Consider the following 11,812-nt stretch of genomic DNA (forward strand, 5'->3'; position numbering starts at 1 on the left):
ACCCATGTAGTCTTCCTATTGGTGACACAGGCCACATTAAGGTCTTTGATGCATAGTGCATTCTGTACCCCAATCTCAAAAATTATTACCACTGAGCTAGCACTTCCATTGTGCCTTCAGTTGGCTGTTCATCACTTCGTCACGCTGGTTGCTCCTAGGTGATCCGTACGTGAGTACCAGTGATTCCCACAGGCCCTTGCTCTAATGTGATGTCACATGGAAACCTGTGCTGGTGGAAACTCTGAAACTATTGTCCTCATAATTTCCTCTTTCCTCTACTTCTCAATTGGCTACAAATTGTACCTGCTAGTACATCTGGTATATACTAGTATGCCATCCCAGTCACCTGAAAGTCTCTAACTCCCAAAAGGTTTAATTCTTCCAAACCCAAAACCCAGAAATGGACAAAAACAAACAAAAACCTCTATCTTTGATTAGTTCTTTTTATATTAAATTCTCCAAAACACACACACACACACACACACACACGTACGTCAGTACTCTGAGCTGTTCTGAAGAAAATGCTCTGTTTAGAAAGATTCTTACCAAGAAATATTGTTGAAGAAGAGTGCTGGGGTTTTTTTGTTTTTTTTTTTGTTTTTTTTTTGTGATGAAAAATGTAGGTTTTCCCTAATGATGATTTGGAAGAGGACACGTGTTTTTCTATCCTATAAGTCCTTCGGATTTCTTCTAATATGTGGTAGCATGTTTTGTAGCGCCTGGTTTTGGAACTCAGACTTCTTTTTTAAAAATGTTTCTACAAATACACATCACACTACAGCTTGGAGCCCAGCTGACACCAGAGAGCAGTAAAGTGATGACTAAAAGTCTGTAAGGAGGCGGCTCACAAAGGCAAGGAGAGCCGTCAGTCTGTGACTCCAGTGGTACTGCTTTAATTCCCCTTCAACATGATCCTTACTGATTTTAAAAGCATAGTAAAGTCATTTATATGTCTCATACCAGGTAATAAATGAACATGGCAATTTAGTAGCTCATTTTTGAGACACTCTTATAGTTGAAATGTTTCTTATCTTCGTTTTTTATGGTTATGTGATTGTGATAATTGAAAATAGATAGTAAAATCAGCTCCTTGGCCAACTCCCTTTTCAGGCAAGAAAGAGATTGAATCAAAGGAATATATTACCTGGAAAACAAAATTGGGTAATAACAATAGATGGCAGTTGTAGAGATTATCAGAGCCCCATATTTTAATGATACTAATTAGACTCTGAAACTGAATTTCTACTAAAGACATGACAATTCCAATTTAAGCTTTTCTTACTCTGCCTAGTTTCAAGAAATATGTAATGCATTTTATAGTACTGCTGATTCCAAGTCTCCATAGAAAATGTTATAGCAGTATGTAAATTATACTTGCAACCTCTGAAAGTTTTAGAAAATGAGCTTTACATGAAATAAAAAGGTCAACTACATATCTTCCTATAGGTAATATTTATATTTTAAGTAAATTCATAAAAAGAGGTAACATTGAATCAGATAATTCCATATCTATAATTTTCTTGGGGTATCTCTAAAGGGAGAAAAAGGAATATTTCTTCTATGTATCAATACATAAATAAGCCAAAGCAATTCTTTAAACAGAAAATTAGCTATAAATTTACTTTTTAAATGTGGTAAAGTGTGAGCAAGTGTCTTCTTTAGACAGAAATAATATATTGACTATTCTGTTTTAACAGTATTCAGAATACCAATTTATTATTATCCAAGGATGTAAATAAAAGCTATTTAGTTAGTTATGTGAAACCCACCAGACTCCTCAAAAAAGCATCTAACATTTTCATACTTATTGAAAATGTTCAACTACTCTTTCGGTTTTCTTACAGAACAATTTTAAGTATACACAGGGAATACCCTAAAAGAATCATAAATACAAAAACCAAAGCTTCCATTTTCTTTAGGATCATTATTCTTCTCAAAATGTTATCAGACTAAATAAACCAGTACTGGAAAATAAATCACTTTGTCAGGTAAAGCAAAGTAATGGAATCTACATTTCCATTTCAAGAATTTTTGTCTGCTAAACCTTTTTTAAAAAATCCATTCCAGTTTTAGTTAGATGATCAGTTCTGATTGTAGAGTAGTGACTTAAGTGAGATTATTACTTGCATCCCTGAAATTTATTGATATAGTATATTACATGAATAAGGGTGAGAAAGGTCGATAAATAGCTATAAATAGTGGCACAGGAATAGCAACATTTGTAGATTTAAAAAATACTAATGAGAAATACAAAAGACAATAAATACATACATGTGAAAACATAAGGACAGTCTGAACCTTTAATAACTGGGTGGTAGCTGTTAAGTCTTTCCAGGTGAAAGGGCACATACACCTGCCCATTCTCTACACCCAGCTCTGTGGCATACTGTGTCAAGCCACTCAATCTTTCCTCCTCAGTTCCTTCATCTTGAGCTTGGGAGCAATGCTCTTCCCTCCAACGGTTAGCATAAGAATATACCAAGTAAAGGACTTGGCCCAGAGTGGGTGCTTAATCAAATGTAGTTGTTTTTATCAGAAACTGAAGTAAAAATTAAATGAAAAAGACAATGTCATCTGAAGCCTTCAACTAGTGGACTTTAAATTTACAAAAGACAAGAAGTAAACATAGCAAAGTGGACTCGAGTGCTATTTGTGACTTTGGAATATACATCTCTAAACTTCTTCAACACTAGTGTTGATCATACTCTGTATGATTTGTTCCCTCTTATCTACGTTTCTACAGATGAACTTGAAGTACGGGTGGCATTATCTCACACTTCAGGCCACTCTGACCAAGGCTACACTCCATTCTTACCTGCGTAGAGAAAAGATGCCTTTAGTAATCATGAAAATACAAGGTCATGGTTCCCGGAATAAAGCTTATCCTGGAGCTCAGCGGGGCCCAGAGTTCCCCGAAATGCTGGAAACAATCCCAATGGCAAGGAAACTAGAACTTCTCGTTTCCTCCACCGCCTTCTCCTGCAAGGACACCAAAGGTCAATCATGGTGCCTGCACCACTGGCAAGAGACACAATCAGCTTCTCTGGAACTGACATCTTCTTCACTCATAAATGGCAATGGACTTTCATCAGGTCGAATCTCGCCAGCACCAGTTCAGCTGGTAAAACGCAGGCCAGCTGATGTGCCTGGACATCTGTATCACTTCTCAAGTTTGTTCCCTCCATACTCTTCCGCCCCCCCAAAACTTCATCCTCACCCTCCCTATTCTCCTCACCAAGGCTCACACTCATTCTTCACTGAAAACACACATTTAATGTTTGTTTTATGTTTGGCAAGGGAGACAAACATGCATTGGGTATACTTCTTGCCCTTAAGGAGCTTAAAATCTGTTTACTCAAAAAAAAAAAAATCCAGGTGTAAGTGGATCTATACAGTTCAAACCCATGTTATTCAAGGGTCAATTCTATTTTTATCCTTCTGCGTTCAAGAGAATCAAGCAATACGTATTACTCTCAAAATATTTATTCCGATACCATTGACTGTACTGTTTCAGTCTGACTCTGGCCTTTGTTAAACTGAAACTGAAGCTAGTTTCTGTGAACAGAGGTATTTCCGGTGGAGAGGGCAGCCAGATTATGCCATGCAGAGCTGGGCTATGGGACCTCCAGCAGAGGAAAACCATCCCGAAATGCTTAGACAGGAATCAATGTGTCTGTTCAAGAAGTTATAAAGATCACCTTGTCCCCTGGGAGGCTACTTTTCAATTTAGGAAGAGCCAACTGGCCTTGTCTTCATCACAAAAACGAAAGGGAACATCCAGGCTACAATCTGAATGATATAGATAGCATTTCAAGGAGCTCTGACAAAGGAAATAAAAATAAATTCCTTAGGCCACCTCCTAGAGACATTCTAAAGACACATGAAATGATATCTGGGAGGGCTTTAAATCACGGGGGAGGCAAACAGGTCTTTATATAAAATGTAAACCCAATTTATTTTATATATATATTATTGTTTACATGATAATTATATCTTAATTCTGTTGGCTTCGTAATGGCTGTTCTTAATTTGTCTATTCACAGTGAATTTATTTTGCCCAAGCTTTTGCGCTATTTATAATATTCTATGCAGCATGTTCATACTTATTTATTTAACAGGCATGTGAGGAATGCTTTTATGCTCCAGGCATTGCACTAGTAAAAATTAATTTCTAGTCCCCAGGGAGCTTACATTCTAGTGAGGTATTAGATAAGAAATAAGTAGTGTGTAAGCATATCAGATAGTGATAAGCTTCTTGGAGGTGTTAGGAGGGGAGTTAGGATTTCAAACGGAATAGTCAGGAAAAGCCTCATTGAGTAGGTGACATTTGAGTGAAGACCTGAAGGAATGAGAGAGCGAGCCGTGAAGATATCAGGGTGAAGAGTCTTCTAGAAAGAAGGAAGTGGAGGTGAGGGAGGAACGTACACGGTCCCGCTAGAAGGCACTGCAGTGGGGACTCATAGAGAGAGACAGGCAGATGACAGGAGACGAAGTCAGGCAGATTACTTGGGTCATGGAAAGCTAAAGTGAGATGGGAATCACTGGAGCACAGTGAGCAGGAGCAGGACATGACCTGACTTAGGGTATGACAGCTCTACTCTGGGTGCGAGTTGTGAATGTCGTGGAGGGGGACGGGGTAGAAGCAGGGAGACCACTGAAGAAGTGATAGCAATGACAGAAGTGGAAAACTCAGGTCACGGGGCCCTACACGTTAGCAAGGAAGTCTGAGGGGAAATTATTGGATTCTAAGTGCATTTTGAAGGGAGAGCGGACAGGATTGGTTGATGGTTGAATATGAAACGTGAAGGGGAGGAGGTAAAGAGGACTCCAAAGATGTCGAGGGAAGCAACTGCAAGGCTTGCGTGAGAGAATAGAATATATACGTATATATATCTGCCCCCAGTTTTTGGCACAGAGCTCCTGAAATCCTCATAATTTTCTAAGTGATAAGAGCACTAGGAACATCTTTTGTTCTATTTGATTGTTGATCCTGGTTCCTGATCCAAGGTTCCTAAAACTCTTGTAAATTTCCTGGGTAATAACGGTGTTTCTTGTTCTAATAAGGTGACTTTGGGAGTGCTCCCTGGATGGGGGCTGGTCACCAGGAAGACCAAAACATGATTAGAACCTTGAAATTTACAGCCCCATCTCCATTCTCTCCAGAGAGGAGAGGGGCTGAAAATTGAGTTAATGATCGATTATGCTCTCATGAGGAAGCTTCCATAAAATCCCCAAAGTATGGGGTTTGGAGAGCTCCCAGGTGAAAAATAGAGGTGGCACGGCCCTACGTGTTAGCAGGTAAGTTGGCGGAAAACACACGGAGGAGCCGGGAGAGTGGCCGGCCTGGAGAGGAAGTGGGGGCTCCACACCCCTTTTCACATGCCTTGCCCTACACATCTCTTCCACCTGGATGTTCATCTAAATTCTTTATTCTTTATCATATCCTTTAATAAACTGGTAAGCATAAGTATGTGTTCCCCTGAGTTCTAGGAGTTATTCGAGCAAATTAATCGAACCAGAGGTGGAGGTTGTGGGAACTTTCAATTTATAGCCCCTCAGATCAAAAGAACACAGGTGACAACTGAAGTGGGGCTGGGGCAGTGTTGTGGGACTGATTCTTTAACCTGCGGGATCTGATGCTGTCTCGAAGGAGACAATGTCAGAATTGAATTAAATTGTAGGACACCCAGTGGTGTCGCATAGAATGGCTTGGTAGGGGAAAACCCATCAGATTTCAGAAGCATCATGGGTATGGTAGCAGTGTGAGAGCAAAGGGAAAACACAAGAGGAGGACTGAGGTTTCTCCTTGTCAGCTGGTAATAGAATTAAATAAGAAACAAGACTGGGAGAAAAATCAAGAGATCAGCTCTGGACAAGGTCAGCTTTTGAGATGCCGGTGAGCCATCTGAATAGACAGGTTGGGTCAGCAGTTGAATATACAAGTGCAGGAGGCAAGGGAGAGTGATGGACATAAATTTGGGAGTCATTGAAAACTGGTATTTAAGCCATGAGATTAGACGAGATCTCAGAGGGAATAAGTGAGAAGAGAGAGGGGCCCTGGTGAACTCTGGCCTTAAAAAGAAGTGGAGCCAGGACAAAAGACCAAGAAAGAGTGAACAGGAGCACCAGGCCTGGGCCGTATCCTAGGACCCAAACAAAGACTCTATTTCAAGGAAGAGAATAATCCGTTGTGTCCACTGTCCCTGAGTGGTCGGGATGATTGACATTGCATTTAGGAACAGTAGCATAAAAAAAGGAAAATCCTGATTGGTATGGATTCAGGAGAGAATGAGAGAAGCCAAATTGGAAACTGTAAGTATGGACAACTGTCCTGAGGAATTTTGCTATAAAGGAAAAAGTAGTAGGCAGTGGGGAAAATAGAGTTAAAAGATTTTATTTTGTTTTGTTTTGTTTTAAGATGAGAGAAATAACAGTAAGTTTGTAAGCTGTGTTAGTCTCTTGTGATTGCTGTAACCAATCACCATAAACTGGGTGGCTAAGAACAAAATAAATTTATTCTCTCACAGTCTGAAGGCCAGAAGTTCAAAATCAAGATGTCAACAAGACCGTACTCCTTCCAGAGGCTCAAGAGAGGATCCTCCCTTGCCTTTTCCAGCTCTGGGGCCTGCCGGCATTCCTCGTCTTGTAGCCACATCACTCCAATCTCTGCCATCATGGCCACAGTGCCTCGCCCCTTCTCTGTGTATCTTAAGTCTCCCTCTTCCTCTATCTTATAAGGATATATGTGATTGGATTTAGGGTCTACCTGGATAATCCAGGGTAATCTCTCTATCTCAAAAATTTTAACTTAATCATATCTGCAAAGACTCTTTTTCCAATAAGGTAACATTCACGGGTTCTGAGGATTAGGACATGGATATATCTTTGGGAGCCATTATCAGCTTTCTGTGTAAGCAGATGACAAGGATCCAACAGAGAGAATAAAATGATAATGCAGCAAAGAGGACAATTACTGAAGCAATGTCCTTGAGTAGAAGAGAAAGATTGGAACTAGTATACAAATCAAGGGGTTGACATGACGTAGGGGCATGGACAATACATCTATAGTATCATAAGCAATGCGATTTTATTTTTTAGTTTCAGAAGACTTTATTTAAATTGGGTGTATGCTCTAGACTTTATTTTCCCTTTGTTGCTTAACAAAGTATTACAAATCTAGCAGTTTAAAACCACGCATAGACAAGGCCAGAGAAAGAAAGATCTTCTAGCATGTCTGCAAGAAAGACAGAGTCTCATGGCCATTGCCATATGATATAACCTAATCATGGAGGTGACATTTCTTCATTTTTGCCACATTCTTTTATCTGGGGACAAATCATAGGTTCTTTATTGGGCTATTTTATCAAGAAGAGGGTTTACCCAAGGGCATAACTACCAGGATGTGGGCATTATTGAGGGTCTTCTGCCATGTTCATAATCAGGGTTGAAATTGATATAAAATATCCATAATTTGGTTAACTCTTGTCTTTTTTTCATCATTAAAAAAGAAAATAAACAAGGAGAATACTTTTGTATGGCACTGGTGGGTAAAGTAGGACTCTCTGCTTTTATCCTAGTTGAGGATGGCCTTAGAGCAAAAACTAAAAGAAGAAATGAGGAAGAACCAGTTTGGAATATTCAAATGATACTTTAAAAAGTTAACGAGCTTCTCTCTCAAAAGAATATATTTGATTTGCTTTTCTTATTCCACTCACATGCCCAAAGATTCATGCTCTACATTACCTAATTGCACTGATAAGAGAAAATAGTACTGAATTTTGTTGACAAGCTGTTATGCATTCATTTTATTAACTAGGATCTTGGTTGTATTATTCTCTGGCAGCCTGTTTCTTTATCTGTTAATGATAATAAAGGTTTCTACCCCATGGTCTTAACAATTAAATCAGATAATCTACTTGTGATGTTCATCACAGCACCTGACAGTTAGAAGAGCAAATAAATATTGACTTGCGTTTATTATTATTATTATCTTAACAAAACCATAAAAACAAGAAAATATATCCAATAGGTTATGTACCCAATTGATTTTCCAGTTGAATCAGTTTCATAATTATATTACCTCCTGAATATTTCCCATATAAAAGGTCAAACGATAGAAGCACATTGTAGGGACAATAGAATGTTCTGAATGTTGCTTGCTTTTGAACTGTTTCTCCACTCAAAACTGTATAACCTTGGAAAACCAGATTCCATGTGGCTTAGTTTGCTTATCTGTAAATTGAGGATAATTTGGATAATTTTTGTATTTCCCTTCTAGGGTGTGGTTCATATTAGATGGGATAATTCATGTTCAGCAATTAACCCAGTGCATGGAAGAGGGTAAATGTCCAGTATACAGTAGCCAGAAGCAGCAAAATAGCCCAATAAGTAATAGCCAGGCCCTTAGAAACATCAGTAGGAAAAGTATGACCTATATTAATGTGTCCGGGGTTTTTTCTACGTGTTTCATTAGTTACCTCTGATTGTGAGGCATCAGTATTAATATTCCAATTTGGAGATTAAGGACCAATAAATAGTCATTGGAATTTTAGGACCAGTAAATAAATAAAAATATTTAGAGCACCCAATTTTTTTTTTATATTAAATAAGAAAAATTAGTCATTTTTCCTAGAACTGGAAAAGCAAGAAGGACATTATTGCCATTTAGAGGTCAGTCTTTCAAACCAAATAAATTTGGCTTTATGAAAACTCAAAAACTCAAATTATTTTTTTCAAAGACTTCTGAAAACTTTATCTTAGGTTGGTGCTGCCTGTAAACCAGTGATTAGGAAATATGGGGCTATAACAAACTTAACTGGGAGACCCAAAACAAGGGATGAGTAAGCAAACCTGTAGGGAGAATTTGGCTTCTCCAGCTGTAAGCAGGGGATAGAGCCGCCCCATTCCCCTCGTGGAAACACTGGGAAGATGCGTGTGGTAATAGCACGAAGCCTTAGATCATGAAGAGAAAGAAAAGTCCTATGTAAATCATGAGCCTAGTTACTTTTACTTAATATCACCTTATTTATCTTTTATATTCTTTTGCCCTAGAGAGACATAATCTACTTTGAAAATGTCTTTATGAAAAATCCGAACATAACGTTAGTCATTTTTTTTATTTACCCTTCTCCCTTTACATCACCTTTAAATTTCTTTAACCTATTTAACCTTTTCATAACGAGTTCCTCCAATCTGACAATACACTAAAATCTCCATGTAGTGTTTAGCGTTTGAAAATATGGAGTTGAGGTGCACTCCAGGAACCTTCATTTTTTTAATATTTTTTGGTAACTTCAGAAAGTTAATGGACACTGAATGATATTTCATGCTATTTAAGGGGGAGCCCTTTTCCTCTTAGGATATAGAATTTCCTAAGAATTTCGAATAATAATAAGCACTTCAGCATCATGTTTCTTAGCAATATGTATATAAAATTAACTTTATTACAGCCTGTCCCATTTTACAATAAGCAATTTTCTTTCAACTCATTTTGTACACGGTAACTCAGATTCTCTCACATGGTATCAGAGGTCTGCTTCAGGCTGAACAAAGAGACAGAACATTGAAAGACTGGATGTTGTTTATTCGAGACCCAAAATGAGTTGAAACGTTAAGTGACACTATATCACGTAGAGAAAGCCATGTCAGACTGAAGTTTTCCCCTTAGCGATGATATTTCTTTAGACTTTTTTTTAGTGTGGAAATTGAGGTTTTTGTGAAAAAGTGGGAACTTCGTTTCACAAAGAAAATCTCCTTATGAGAGTGATGATAATGGCCTTTGCTCACGAAGCAGCACACACTGTCTTTCACTAGTTCACTATTCAAAATTTTCTATCCAAATTTAAGAGAAAAATGTATAGCAGTAACAGAAAGGTAAAGTCGCTATGAAGGGGAATTGGCAGAGAACCATTGAAAATTGCATTCTCTAAACTCCAGACAGAGCAGATGATTGGGCCATCTACGGCAAAAGAGGGCTTTTCTTGAGAGAGAATTAGAATCCGAAGGAATAAATGGCGATCAGAGCGGACGGCTTTGACTTCCTCTCAGCCGCCTTTTGTCATCTATGAACGCCAGAAAGAAGTCTAGTAAAATGTCAATTTTCTAAGTTCAAACCCCCATGAACCAGAGACTACAAATTATAGTGAAAAAGGGAAAAGGGAAATGAGTAAATGTTTAAGAGCACCTTTCATAATTCGTCTTATAGGTTGTTTCCATGAAGCAAAGAAGAAAATGTGACTGTGATTTAGTTCAGGCCTCTCCCAAATGTGAATGAAAAGAACTACACCTAAGTATTTTGTGTGGGTTTTTTTCTTCTTTTTAACATTATTCTATAAGTACAGCCTTAAACTAAAGGTTAGATAACAAAATATATAGGAAGCCTCCTTTGGTTTCAGCTTTGACATGAAATAAGCTTAGAAACTGTCACTCCCACCCTTAATATAAGAAAAAATCTAACCGAAAATGAATGACTTTTTCTCAACCTCACAGAGAACTGAGGTTGCAGAGCAAACCCTACACCTTGAAATCTGGAAAAACAGGAGAATCCAGAGAATCTTGTATGATATCTACTTGCCTGGAACAGAAGCCCCTGGAGCCACAGACCTGCAGGAACAGTGATATGGTAACTTGACAAAGTCCTGGAGGCTGAGTATAGATGAGCATGAGAGCGAGAAATTCCTGGGACTGCGGTCTTAGGGTGGGAGAGTGACCGAGTGCGTGCGTGCGGGCTACACTTGGTGACCTTTAATTCGGGAGTCTCACCAGGTTCTCGTGGTAAAGACTCAGGAAAGATCTCTTGGTGTCTTTAGCAGGGGGAGGAAAACAGAAACCTTATGAAATAATTCAAGAGCCTCCTCACTAACACAGGCCCACTTCTCAAGAGAAGACTGTCCAGACCCTCATCTCACTAGGAATCTGAGAGGCAGTTACACAACTCCAGCTTTTCTACCCTCCCTGTCTTACCTAAGGGGGGAAAAAATTAGAAAACACTTGTGAAGGTGTTAGCCCACAGACATAGCCCACTAAAAGTCTAAGATTTAATCACATGATTTTAGAACTTGGCCCTTCCTCAGCATTTTACCACATTACAGGGCTCCAGTGAAACAGTGCATGACAACCGAAAGAACTGCAAGATGCAGCTTTCTCTGAGGAGGAGCACTGAGGAAAGCCCCCAAACAGCAAGGAAGACTAAAACGGGAACGATAGAGTAAAGCCTCTGGCACCGAGGGCTACAACAGACATTAAACACAGCTGAACTAGATTAACAGACCTCATGCTGAAGCCCTATTTGACCTCAGTTCCTATTACTTGAGAGAGCACATCTAGCTTGAAACAAAACAACTATGAGACATGCTAAAATGCCAGAGAAAAACACAGTCTGAAGGCACAAAGCAAACATCAGAACCAGTCTCAGATATGACATAAATGTTGGAATTATGATGTAAAGGATTTAAAATAACTATAATCAATATGTTAAGAGCTCTAATGAAAGATATAGACAACATGCAAGATGTTAGCAGAAAAAATGAAACTTTAAGAAAAAATTAAAAGGAAAAGCTGCGGGTCAAAAATACTAACATAATGAAAAATGACTAGATTAGGCTCATCAGTAGACTGGATGTGGCCAAAGAAAGAATTAGTGAGATTGAAGATAAGTTAATAAAAATTTCTTAAACTGAAAGAAAAATTAAAAAAAAAAAAAAGAATGAAAAAATAGAACTAGGCATCTAATTACTGTGGGATGGTTTCAAAAACTAACATACACAAAATAGATATACCAGAACCAGAAGAAAGAGAAAACAAAACAGAGAAA

The 11,812-nt window shown here is 38.5% G+C and overlaps 1 pseudogene; it reads left to right on the forward strand.

Moving 5' to 3' along the window:
- The first annotated feature begins 2,743 nt into the window (after positions 1–2,743).
- The window catches only part of LOC105291434, a 103,285-nt pseudogene continuing 94,216 nt past the window's right edge, over positions 2,744–11,812 (forward strand).

The sequence above is a fragment of the Pteropus vampyrus genome, unplaced genomic scaffold (genome assembly GCF_000151845.1).
Source record: "Pteropus vampyrus isolate Shadow unplaced genomic scaffold, Pvam_2.0 Scaffold45, whole genome shotgun sequence".
NCBI classification, from domain to species: domain Eukaryota; kingdom Metazoa; phylum Chordata; class Mammalia; order Chiroptera; family Pteropodidae; genus Pteropus; species Pteropus vampyrus.